Below are 13,965 nucleotides of genomic sequence, written 5' to 3'. Positions count from 1 at the left end.
AAGGGTTTGAGTTGGAAAACTAGAGTTTGGGTAAGGGCTAGAAATTATCTCGAGGGGAAGGTGTTAGGCACCCCTCAAGATCCACTAGTGTGGTTCCCGACCATGCTACAATTGCGACTTTAAAGCAAGTAAGAATACAAGATAATTTCACATAAGGACCTCGAGTAGATATGTATAATGGTTACTAAACATGCTGAAATTTTGAATAGGTGATTTCCTAGTTATTTGAAAGAATGTCTAAGTGCAAAAAAAAGGACCAAATAATGAATATAAACAACCAGATACAGAAGTGGGTGAGCAGAAAATTTTATTTAGAAGAAGAGAACAGTGCAAAAATTAAAGAGGAAATTTTAATGACTGAAACAAAATGCAGAATTTTAAAGAACTGAAAATTGTCAATCTAAAATAATTACATAAAGGAAGGGGGTCCTAGGTTTGTAAAATACATGGATCATCCACACAACACCGGTAGCCAATCGTAGTTATCAGAACTGATACAGTTAATCAATTACCTACTGGTTTGCCTAGGTGAAACTTATAGGCAGGATATCTAACAATGTAGGAGTATACTGATTTTAAGGAGGAGGTTTGCTGGTTTTATCAACAAAGATCTGCAGACTTATGATTGATTCTAGATTCAAAATGCAAACTGATTCAGTTAATTTGCTCGTATAGGCATGATCTCTAAGCGTCATCGGTTTTTAAAGAAAAGTTGTATAAATGCAAGAGTCCTATAGACCTGATATCTAGAATGAATTGGTTATTATTAAGCCTAAGATTGTTTGCCTAATGGTGTGTGCATGCAGAAAAACTTAAGGCATGATTTTATATGCAGAACCTATTGGCGTGATCTCTAAAATGCGGAAATGGAGAAGTGCAGAAGCGTAGAAAAACTTATAGGCATGTTTTCTAAATGCAGAAGTGCAGAAATTGTGAATGACCTATAGGCAGGTTTTCTACACGCAGAAATGCAGAAATTATAGAAGATCCTATAGGCATGCTTTCTAAGCGCAGAAGATGCAGAATTATAAAAGATCCTATAGGCATGCTTTCTAAACGCAAAAATGCAGAATTGTAAAAGACCCTATAGGCATGTTTTCTAAGCGCAAAAATGCAGAATTATAAAAGACCCTATAGGCATGCTTTCTACCCTTTAAATGCATTCATTCCCATCCCTTTCCACTATCCATCCCCAATACTTATTACAAAGTTATTACAGACCGAATGGATCAAAAAGAAAGTAAAAAATTACAGCAGCGGTTACAACTACATCTAACCAGCCTAATTCAGACTCAAAGTCCAACAATATGAGATAAACCAACTTCCAGGATCAGACTTCCAAAACACTTTCTCATACTTGGAGTGTGTCAAAGTTCCCAAGAATCTCAAAGGGACTCCGGACAGTGCTTACACCCCAAAACATTTCAGAATCAAGAGCATAGTGCACTGTGGAAAGGCCAGCCCTCAGATGTCCAAGTTCAGAGGGAACTCAGGGTCCCAAAGCAAGGCTCATAAGAGAGGGGCAGAACTTACAATCTAAGAGTAAGTGCAAGTGCATAGGGGGAAGGGAATCAGGGAGAGACACGGCAGGCGGGTAGTCATGCCCAGCAATTGGGATGCTGGCACACCCCTGACCAGCCTGCTAGCCAAACATTGAGAGTTAGGATCCATTATGGATCAAGTCATAGCCTGGGCAGTAATTAGGATACTGTCAGGCCAAGACCTTAACTCAACACATAGAAGGGAATAGGGATAAGGATCCATGACAGAAACAGAAGCAAAGAAAACAAATATGAAGCACCAATTACAGCATGTAAGCAATAAAGTAAACAAGAAGCCTAAAGCTGTAAAGTAAACACATAGGGGGTAAAGCAGAATATTTAAACAAAGGACATACCAGTTTCAAAGAAAATAAGTAAGCAAAAGTAGCCTTGAAAAAGCCGAATTGCAAACAGCAGTTCCAAAAGATCTCAAGTAAAGCAGGATTAGAAAAACAGTATTGATCGAAAAGTGAGTTCAGTGTGTGAGTGGTGTATTTTCATGTGTTTCTGATTATGAGAGAATTCCCTTGATGATAGAAAGAGGGAGGACTAGGTCATTATATAGTTTTTCGAAAACAGTAACGCAGGCAAAGAGTGCACAAACATAGAAACCAATCAATTAGTATCAATTAAGACAACTAGACTCCTTTAATTAGGGGGTCTAGGTCAAACGGCTAAGGGAGAGGAAAGAAGGAGAAAAAATCAATGTACGAAGGCTCGATTAAGGTAAGGAAACCATGTAGTGCACAAATAGGGTCAAATACATAGTTGGTAATTAAGGAAAGATGGAATAGTAGTGTTCTTCATAAAGTAAAAATAAGGTATCAGTTTGAAAATCAATCAAAAGGATCCCGGATCCAATTGTAATCACAAAGAACCTCAAGTAATTAAGGAAAGAATAATTCAAAAGTTGGTACAGAATCACAGAAGAAATACACAAGACCAAGTATTTTAAGGAAAACATCACAAGCCTAGGATTTTTACACAAAAGGATCAAAATAAACAGCCAGTAGGTAAAAGGGTTTCAATCGAATAAATCAGTGATGAATCACTAGCATGATTAAAGAGAAATCAAAATCAATCCTGGTGAAATCATTTGAAGGGGAAGTTTCCTCATATAAAAAGCATGCAATACAAACAAAAGAAGAGTCTAACAATGAAAGTTTCAGAACCACAGGCAAGTAGGATTTGAGTTCGCTTACAGGCTCACCGTGAGTCTAGAAACCTAGGGTTCCAAAGTGAAACCCTAGTGCCATCTACCCAAAGAGAAACCCCCAAATTTTAGGGTTTCAAATAGAATCAGAGGTGAGAAATCATTGAGAGAGGCAAACATACGCGATAGCAAACACATTGATTCAAAGGCATGCTTGAGAAAATCTTGGAATTCAAAACAGATCTCAGAAGTTTAAACAAAGCAGGTAAGAGCAATACTTAGTAGGAATACCAACAAAACTCAGTAAAGTGAAACAAAATCAAAGAGCACGAACACATAGCAAATAGTAAAGGACAAACAACCTAGTTAACATGTGAACAAGGAACAGCAAAAAGATCTTGCAAAATCGAAATAAGAAAACAAACTTGAGCATAATAAGAAATAAACAAGCGAGTATAAACACACATAAGAGAGAGCAAAAGAGTCAGAAAACATTTTAAAGAAACTTTTTCCAGAAACCCTAAAAATTGGATTTGAACGGTTTTGAGAAAGAAAATTTGGGGAAAACCCTTAAAATGTCAAGCAAGGACCAAGCATGTCACAGTTCTAAAAGAAATGAACGAGCATAGAAACTTAGAAGGCTTAAAAATGGCAGAGAAAACCCTAGAATGAGAAGGTCTTGAGGAAAGTCGGATCCTGAGTCGAAGAGACTCATATTGCCTTGAACATGCCGGAAAATGGCCGTAGAGGCCATAGATCTTGCAGATCTGAGACAGATCTAAAGGAAACCATGGAAGTCAGGCCTCCAAACTTCGAGTAACTCAAGCTGAGGGTGAGGGAGAGGGAGCACAGGCCATCCATGGCCAGGGGTGCCATGGATTCCGGTGGAGGTGAGACGGAGATCGGTGGAATAGGGTTAGGGTTTCGGAGGGTTAGAGAGGTTTTTTGGGAGATGAAGGGAGTTTAGAGGAGGCATCTTTGTGCAAATGAATTAGGGTTAGAGGGTTAGGGGATTAGGGGATTAAAAAAGGAAAGAACGAGTTACAGCCGTTGATCAAACGATCAACGGCCAGGATTTAAAGAGAACCGGACGGGTTTAAGAAATAGGGCTAAGGGGTCGGGTCAAAATCAAAATTGGGTCGTTTAATATTGGGGTGGAATTGGGGTCAATTGAGGCTACAATTGCAATTGGAAATGGCTATGTATTAAATAACCAATTTCTCCCCTTTTAATTTTTATAAAATAATTAAACTGATTTTAAAACAAATTAAAAATACTGAACTAATTAATAATATATAATCATTAATCTAAAAATACTGGGAATGATTTTGTAATTGTAAAATGCTATTAATTGTAAAATAGGCTATAATTGCAATTATACGCAATTTAGCTTTAAAAATGCCAATTAAATTTATATAAAAAATATGCAAAAAATCACCTTAATTATGTTTTGGTGTAAATATGAGAATATAGATAAATTATTCCCAAAATGGTAATCTTGGGAGCAATTATTGGATTTTATACTGCTAGAAATAGACAATAAATTGATTTTAAAAATCTTAAAAATTAGGGAAAAATATCAAAACTCTTGGGCATGCTTATATATGCATATACATGCTATTTTGAGTAAAAAAAAATACGTAGGGAAAAATTGGGTATCAACAGCTGCCCCTCTTTACCCGAGAAGGAATGAAAGAGTTGTCGGGTAAAGATATGATGGTCAATTTTGACCGAAGGAAACGATTTGAAAAGTCTTGGCCGAGCTCTGGTTCCAGAGCTGCCTACATATCCCTGGTCTTACAGGAATCAGGCCATATGTAGTTCAGGGTCCATTGGCGGAATATGCCGATAGAGGTTTTTGAAAAGAACGGACGCGATGTTTAGGTTGGGAAAGATGGTCAGAGTCTAGTAGGCTGCAGGATCGCTCCTACTGAGACGGTCGTTGATAGCCTGTGTACCTGCAAGTGAGCAATGCAAACATATATTGTGTATAAATTTAAACGTGATGCAAGTTCCCATCGGACCATGAATGCTGTCTTCGGACGATTAGGATGACGTCCTTGGACCATGACGTCCTGGGCCATGAAGCGTATAATAAAGGATTCGCAGGCTATGAAATGATGTTCTCGGGTCATGAGGATGATGCCTCCGAACCATGATGCCTTTGAATAATGATATGCGAAAGATAAAAGTGGGGTCCTCAGGCCATGGCATGGCATTCTCGGGCTATGAAAATGGTGCCTCCGAACAATGACGCCCTTGGACAAATTGGCGATGTTTCAGCCCATGAAAATGCAGAAGGCAGCGATCTTTCAGCCGATGCAAGATTTAAATAAAGGTGGCGATATTTCAGCCAGTGCAAGAGAGAAAAGTGGCGATATTTCAGCCGATGCAGAATTTAATAAAGGTGGCGATCTTTCAGCCGGCGGATGTAAATAAAAGTGGCGATATTTCAGCCAGTGGATGTAAATAAAAGCGGCAACATTTCAGCCGATGCAGGATTTAACTAAAAATGGCGATATTTCAGCCATGCAAGATGTAGATGAAGGTGGCGATCTTTCAGCCGATGCAGATGGAGACAGGGCTTAGTCTCGGAAGGCAGGCAGCCTTATGCACTGCGAGAATGCAGATGGAGACAGTGCTTAGTCTCGAAAGGCAGAATAGTAGCCTTATGCAATGCAAGAATGCAGATGGAGACAATGCTTAGTCCCGGAAGGCAGAATAGTAGCCTTATGCAATGCAAGAATGCAGATGGAGACAGTGCTTAGTCTCGGAAGGCAGAATAGTAGCCTCATGCAATGCAAGAATGCAGATGGAGACAATGCTTAGTCTCGGAAGGCAGAATAGTAGCCTTATGCAATGCGAGAATGCAGATGGAGACAGTGCTTAGTCTCGGAAGGCAGAATAGTAGCCTTATGCAATGCGAGAATGCAGATGGAGACAGTGCTTAGTCTCGGGAGGCAGAAAGGTAGCCTTATGCAATGCAGAAAAATAGAGGCGAATAATATGAAATCTCTTAGCTAATAGATGATAGTTGATAGCTGATTGCTGTATTGTGGTATTGTGGCTGCAGGGGATATTGTATGCGGATAGCAACTGTGAGTAGGTGTGAAGGTTGACTTGTGACTTGGGTACCTGCATCCAAAGAAAAATCGTGAGTTTTGTAAGGGGGGAGGTTAATCCGTCTTCCCGTGGACCTTGCTCGTCCTGCTTTGGTGTTGTGTATCATTGGTGTATCGTCGCTAAACAAAGCAACTTTGATAACAGTCATGCATGATTTAGTAAAAAGATGTAACGTAAATACATAATTTAAAATGATTTTCTTTTAGATGAACCGACGACTACGACGCGGTTCAAGACATTGCAACCTTTCTCTTCGGAATTTTGAGGGTCCTCCTCAAAATTCTGCCCCAGTTTACTGGGTCGGTGCTTCCGGCGGCTGCGTGCGATGAATGGCTGAAGATCGACTTCAGAATTTTAAGGGTCCTCCTCAAAATTCTGCCCCAGTTTCCAATTGCGGGGGGAAATGAAATTTTTATTAAATTGTGACCGAGCCCATAAGGCTGCCTACGTATCCCCTCTTAAACGGGAATCATGTCAGACGTAGTTCAAATTACATCATATAGAAAAGCATAAAGATTACACATAGTAATGCTTGACTGCATCTGAATTAATTGGCTTTGGCCAGACTTCTCCATCCATTTCTGCAAGTATGAGGGATCCTCCTGTTAGAACCCGATGAACCATGTACGGGCCATGCCGGTTAGGAGAGAACTTTCCCTTAGCTTCATCCTGATGCGGGAAAATTTTCTTCAACACCAACTATCCTGGCGTGAATTGTCTCGGCCTGACTCTTTTGTTGAAGGCTCTGGACATCCTGTTCTAATACAATTGACCATGGCAAACTGCATTCATTCTCTTCCCATCTATTAGACTAGTTGTTCGTAGCGGCTTTTTACCCATTCTGCGTCGTCAAGTTACGCTTCCTGTATGATCCTCAAGGAGGGAATCTCCACCTCGGCGGGAATGACTGCCTCTGTACCATAAACCAACATATATGGAGTTGCTCCGGTTGATGTGCGAACTGTGGTACGGTATCCCAATAGAGCAAACGATTGCTTTTCGTGCCACTGCCTGTGTTTCTCTATCATCTTCCTTAGTATCTTCTTAACGTTCTTATTGGCTGCTTCTACAGCTCCATTCATCTGAGGTCTGTAGGCTGTAGAATTCTTGTGTTTAATCTTGAATGTTTCACACATTGCTTTCATCAGGTCACTGTTGAGATTGGAACCATTATCAGTAATGATTGACTCTGGGATGCCGAACCGGCAAATGATGTGGTCGTGGACAAAGTCTGCCACAACTTTCTTGGTCACTGCCTTATATGATGCTGCGTCAACCCATTTGGTGAAATAATCAATTGCCACCAGAATGGACCTGTGCCCGTTTGATGCGGCAGGCTCGATAGGTCCGATAATATCCATTCCCCAAGCGGCGAACAGCCATGGCGAGCTTGTTGCACTAAGCTCGTTTGGAGGCACTTTTATCATGTCTGCATGTATCTGACAGCGATGGCATTTTTGGACATACTGGATGCAGTTCGTTTCCATAGTCATCCAAAAATATCCTGCCCGGAGTATCTTCTTTGCTAAGACAAAACCATTCATATGTGGACCACAGGTCCCTGCATGAACCTCTTCTAACAACCTGGATGCTTCCTTTGCTTCGACACACCTTAGTAATCCCAAATCGGGAGTCCTCCTATACAGGATTCCCCCGCTGTGAAAGAAGTGATTGGACAATCTTCGTAGTGTGCGCTTCTGAGTAGCGTTTGCAAGTTCTGGATATTTTCCTGTTGCCAAATATTCCTGGATATCGTGGAACCATGGTCTTCGGTCTGCTTCTTCCTCGACATGAGCACAATAAGCTGGTTGGTCATGTGTTATTGGAATAGGAACTATGAAGTTCTTATTTGGATGCTGAATCATAGATGATAGGGTAGCCAATGCGCCGGCAAACTCATTCTGGACTCTAGGGACATGCTGAAATTCTGTCTTTGTGAACCTCTTCCTCAACTCCTGTACATGATGCAGATAAGGGAGTATCTTGGAGTTCTTGGTTGCCCATTCTCCTCGGAACTGATGTATGAGCAAATCTGAATCCCTGATCACTAGTAACTCCTGAATGTTCATATCAATGGCCAGCTTGAGCCCTAAGATGCAGGCTTCGTATTCGGCCATGTTGTTGGTGCACGGGAACCTGAGCTTGGCAGACACCGGATAATGCTGACCTGTTTCTGATACTAGAACTGCTCCTATGCCAACTTCTTTGAGGTTTGCTGCTCCGTCGAAAAACATTCTCCAGCCATCATAGGATTCTGCGATATCTTCTCCTATGAAAGAGAGCTCTTCGTCAGGAAAATACGTCTTTAGAGGCTCGTATTCTCCGTCCACGGGATTTTCGGCAAGATGATCTGCCAGTGCTTGTCCTTTAATTGCCTTCTGAGTCACGTAAACAATGTCAAATTCACTCAGCAGGATTTGCCACTTGGCTAGCTTGCCCGTGGGAATGGGCTTCTGGAAGATGTACTTCAGCGGATCCATTCTCGATATGAGATAACTGGTATAGGCACAGAAATAATGCCTCAACTTTTGGGCTACCCAAGTCAGAGCATAACAGGTGCGCTCTAATAGAGAATATCGGGCCTCGTACGGGGTGAACTTCTTGCTGAGATAGTATATGGCTTGCTCTTTTCTTCCCGTTTCGTCATGTTGTCCCAAAACACAACCGAATGCCCCATCCAATACTGCAAGGTAGAGCAACAACGGTCTACCTGGTTCGGGCAGAACCAGAACTGGCGGCATTGACAGGTATTCCTTGATTCTGTCGAAGACTTTCTGACAATCATCAGTCCATTTGGTGGTGGCGTCCTTCTTCAACATCTTAAAGATTGGCTCACAAATGACAGTGGACTGAGCTATGAAACGACTGATGTAGTTGAGTCTTCCCAAGAAACTCATAACCTCTTTCTTGTTCTTTGGCGGTGGCAATTCTCGAGTGGCCTTAATCTTTGACGGATCCAGTTCTATTCCTCGTCGACTTACGATGAACCCAAGCAGTTTTCCGGCGGGAACCCCGAATGCACATTTGGCGGGATTCAGCTTCAGATTGTACCTTCTTAATCTGTTGAAGAACTTTCTTAGATCTTCCATGTGGTCAGTGGCTTTCTTGGATTTGATGATGACATCGTCTACATACACCTCGATCTCTTTGTGTATCATGTCATGGAAAATAGTAGTCATGGCCCTCATGTAGGTGGCCCCAGCATTCTTTAATCCAAACAGCATCATCTTGTAACAATACATCCCCCACGCCGTAATGAAAGCTGTTTTCTCCACGTCTTCTTCGTCCATCCATATCTGATGATACCCAGCAAAACAATCAATGAATGACTGTTGCTCGTGCCTGGCGCAGTTGTAAATCAGAATGTGTATGTTCGGCAAGGGGAAGTCATCTTTTGGACTGGCCCGATTGAGATCCCGGTAGTCGACACAGATTTTGACCTTCCCGTCCTTCTTCGGTACTAGCACAATATTAGCTAACCATGTTGGGTACTCTACCACCCTGAGAACCTTGGCTTTGACTAGCTTGGTGACTTCTTCCTCGATTTTCAAGCTCATGTCTGGCTTGAACTTTCTGAGCTTCTGTTTCACTGGCGGACAGACCGGTTCAGTCGATAATTTTTTATCCATAACGGATGTGCTTAGACCAGTCATATCATCATACGATGAGGCAAATATGTCCTCATATTCCCTTAGAAATTTCGTGTACTCTTTCTTTTCTGACAGTGACAGGTGAACACTGATGTGCATTTCCTTGACATTCTTGGTATCCCCCAAGTTGATAACCTAAGTTTCGTCCAAGGTAGACTTAGGCCTATTCTCAAAATCCTCAATTTCTCTAACAATCTCTTTTGGTATATCATCTTCTTCGAAGTCTATATCCGTTTGTTGCGTTGTCTCGTTGCATGTCACAATCGTTGGTTCATCAAGATAAGTAATAGCAATGCTGTGTAGAATAAAGTAAATGATAAAAAGTAATAAGAGCAAGATTTATAAGAAACTGAAATGCTTTGATAAATTTCGTAATTTTTTTGAACATTGGAGCTCTTATTTCGAAATTAAAATGCGGAAAAGAAAAAGTCAACTAGCGAAAAATAAAGATGATGCATGGTGCTTTGCTCAGCTTTGCTACCCCGAAGCTTTTCGGGCCCAGGTAGTTTTGATGGACCAATTGTTGAGGCGCATTCCTCGGCTCATAGCTTGTATGGAAGGGCCTTCCTCCCCTCCCTCCTCGAAAATGACATAACAGTCCATATTGTCGTCTTCTATGAACAGATTCTTCATTGCTGCCAACGCTTCCTCTTCTTCTGACCCATATATGACGTCTGCTGGCTGAAAAGTCTTCTCCAGGTGAGGTATCGGATGCTCCAATGGGTAGTAAGGACCACGCCATGGTGGCGACCATTCACTATACTCTTTCCAGGTGTACTCGTATCCCAAACCAAAAAAGGTACCGTGTTTCTTCACCTTGATGGGTTTGGCAATTCCTTGGAGGTTTTTGCCGAGCCCCTTGCCAGGTTCGTATCCATACCAATTCAATATGCTTTTAATCTTGTTATCCCACCATTTATCCTTGTCTACGGCATTGACCCGCTCGATATGATGGTAGGTTTCCCCGCCTATCTTCCTTCTTCCTCCGATTGCTGGGATGGTCTGGCAACTGTATATGGGATTACTACCGTCGCCATGAATAATCACCTCTTGGTGATTCCACTCGAACTTCACTGCCTGGTGCAGGGTTGATGCCACAGCTCCAGTGGCATGAATCCAAGGCCGTCCCAATAGCAAGTTGTAAGATGCTGGGACGTCGATCACTTGAAAGTCAACGTTGAACCAAGTTGGTCCCATTTGCAGACACAAGCTAATTTCCCCAGTAGTGGATCTTTGGGATCCATCGAAAGCTTTGACATTGATAGCTCCATCCTTGATCTCATGAAGGCTCTTTCCCAATGTTCTGAGAGTTACCAATAGACAAATATTGAGGTTGGACCCTCCGTCAACTAGAATTCTGGTGATGAAATAATCCTCGCATTGCATAGTGATGTGCAATGCCTTGTTGTGGCTTCGCCCTTCCGGTGGCAGCTCATCCACGTGGAAGGTGATTTTGTGGCTCTCCAATACTTGCCCTACCATGTTTGCCATTTCTGCTCCAGTTATGTTGCTAGGCACATATGCCTTGCTCAGCACTTTCAATAAGGAATTCTTGTGTGCGTCAGAGCTTTGTAGCAGAGCTAAGATGGAGATCTGGGCTGGCGTCTTGTTTAGCTGATCGATGACTGAGTACTCCTTTGCTTTTATCTTCCTCCAGAGGTCATCAGGCCTAGTTTCAGTGACGTTTGGTCGTTCGGAGGCTTGCCCACTAGACTCGGCTAGATGTTCTGGAGTATAAACCCTGCCGGTTCTGGTCATACCTTGTGCTGCAATTGCTTCTCCAGATTTGGTTTTCCCTTTCCTTCTCGCCTCGGTGGTGTAATCCCAAGGAATGGCCTTCGTATGGAATGGTGCTATGGCTGACATTGCTACAGGAATGGGTACCCTTGTTTTGGGAGGTAACACAGCAACTTCAAATGGCACAAGTGCTTTCGGGGATCAAAACTCAACCTCAAATGGTCCTGGCATCTTTGTAGAAGACAATGTTTCAAGTTCAAGCGGTATGGATATGTTCCCTTCAGCATCCCTAGAAAGTTGGATCTGGACAACAATCAGATTAAGAGTGACTGTTGGTTTCTTTGGATCGTCACCCTCCGCAATCAATCCAATCGACCCTTTGGGGTCCCAATCATCTTTTATTTCTATCATATGAATGCCTCCCCCTTTGTGGTCAGGCAGAGGGTTGTTGCGGACGTTCGGAGCAGGCTCCTTTGCCACAATGATTTTGTTGTTAATCAAGGCATGAATCTTGTCCTTCAGGGAGCAACACTCATCAATGGTATGACCCTTCATGCCAGAATGGTATGCACAGGTTTTGCTCGGGTTGACCCATTGGGAAGGATTTTCTGGAGTTATGGCGGGGATAGGGGTGACGTAACCAGCGGCTTTAGGCCTTTCATACAGCTGGTCGATTGGTTCGGCAATAGCGGTGTACTGTTTGGGAGGTCTGCGGTTGAAGTTTGGTCGAGGTGTAGGGAAATTTTGGTGAGGGGGAGGTGATTGATAGTGGGCTTGTTGGGTGTTGTAGGCTTGGTAGACTTGTGCGGGTTGGTAATATTTGGGTGAAGTGGGTTGGTATGTGGGAGGTGGAGGTGATTGATAGGCAGGTGGTGGGGCTTGGTAGGAAGGTGCGGGGTAATTTGGGGTAGGTTGATATGTAAGAGGGGGTAATGGGTAGGTTTGGGATTTGATTGGGGATTTTGTTCTCTGTGCAACCATCACGGCACTCGCATCCCTTTTCTTGGACGTGCCACCAGACTGTAGAGCCTTGTTGGTAGCTTGTAATGCTTCAAAGTTAGTGACCATACCACTTTTGATACCTTTCTCGATCCTTTCCCCTAGCTTGATGATGTCGGAAAATTTCTGGCCTTCGATCAACATCAACCTCTCGTAGTACTAGGGGTCCTGAGCTCGGACGAAAAACCTGTTCATCTGTTCTTCTTCTAAGGCTGGCCTGACCTTAGCAGCTTCATATCTCCAACGAGTAGCATACTCGTGGAATGTCTCCGTGGGTTTCTTCTTTAAATTTTGGATGTAGAATACATCTGGCGCATTCTCTGTATTAAATCTGAATCTGTCCATGAAATCGCACGCCATACCTAACCAATTTGTCCACTTCTTGGGGTCTTGGCTAATGTACCAAGATAGAGCATCCCCTTTCAAACTTCTCAAAAAGAGCTTCATGCGGATCTTTTCATCTCTCCCGACTCCGACCAACTTATCGCAGTATGTCCTCAAATGGACTCTGGGATCTCCTGTGCCATCAAACATTTCAAACTTGGGAGGTTTGTACCCCTACGGAAGTTCAACATCTGGCTGGATGCAATGGTCCTCATAATTCAGCCCCTCGATGCCTTTGTTTCCTTCAACACCCTGGACTCGGCTAGTAAGATTCTTGAGCTCTGCGGCCAGGTTCTTGATAAGAGAGTCTTTGTCATCAGACTCAGGTGTGCTTGAAATGGGTTGCGTGGGATGCAGTATAGTTTCCACATAAATGGGATTATGTGATGAGGGTAAGAATGGTCATTTCTAGAGTTTAGTGGTTCGGGGATGAGTAATGGGATGTTACTTGAAGTGTGGAATGTGTTGCAGTGGTGATGGGGAGCGGGTTGATTTTGTGGTTTCGGGATGTTTTGTGGGGGTGCGGGGTTTTGAGTGTTGGAAAAGTTGACATCTGGGGTAGTGAGGGAAAATGACAAGCTGGCCAAATTCCGGACTTGGTCTAGTTCTTCCTGAAATTTCAGTAACTTTTGTTCAAGCTGGGAGGCACTTTCCTTGGAAACCTGAATACCCTGGGAAGTCTCTACCCTTTCAACCGAATTCTCCTTCCTGATGTTACCCAAGTCTTCCATTTTCCCTTTGTTCTTGTTTCTGATAGGACCTGGAGGAGGAGGAGGTGGAGGGCCCTTGGATCTCGTAGAGTATGATGATACCAGAGTGCAACGGACTAACCCTTTGGGGAAGGGGAATAAAACAAAAAGCAAAACAAAAAGGTAACAAGTTAGTAAAGATTATGAGGAGAAAACGTTGCGATATTTAAACACATAGTGCAAGAATATAAATCGTGTCCTAATTTGATGTAACACCCCGTAAATTCGACTTAGGTATGAATGATCTAAAGGAGTAGTAAGGTTATATTTTGGACATGTGAAGTACCATCGGGATGATTATGGGTAAAATAGTTGTTTCAAAATTAAGATGGAAAGTGAGGTGCATAAGATTTGACAAAATCGACTAAGTTTGCAGAAGGTCTGTCTTCCATCAAGTTTTAGTAAAAATGTGTAAGGAATTGGGGAAATTGCAAAGCATGAAAGTTGTATACCTTTTAAATAGCTTTCCAAAGATATATTATGGAGCCCTAACGGATCTCTGTGCAAAAAGTTATATGCATTTTTTAGAACAGTACGCGTATGCGTGCCCGGTAGCGCGACCACTAGCGCGAACAAGCCTCCAGGTGCGCGATCGCGCTAGTGGGAGGCAGTGTTACTGCCGTTTAGCG

The sequence above is a fragment of the Nicotiana attenuata genome, chromosome 5 (genome assembly GCF_001879085.1).
Source record: "Nicotiana attenuata strain UT chromosome 5, NIATTr2, whole genome shotgun sequence".
Classification (NCBI taxonomy): domain Eukaryota; kingdom Viridiplantae; phylum Streptophyta; class Magnoliopsida; order Solanales; family Solanaceae; genus Nicotiana; species Nicotiana attenuata.
This window is presented reverse-complemented; position numbering follows the sequence as displayed.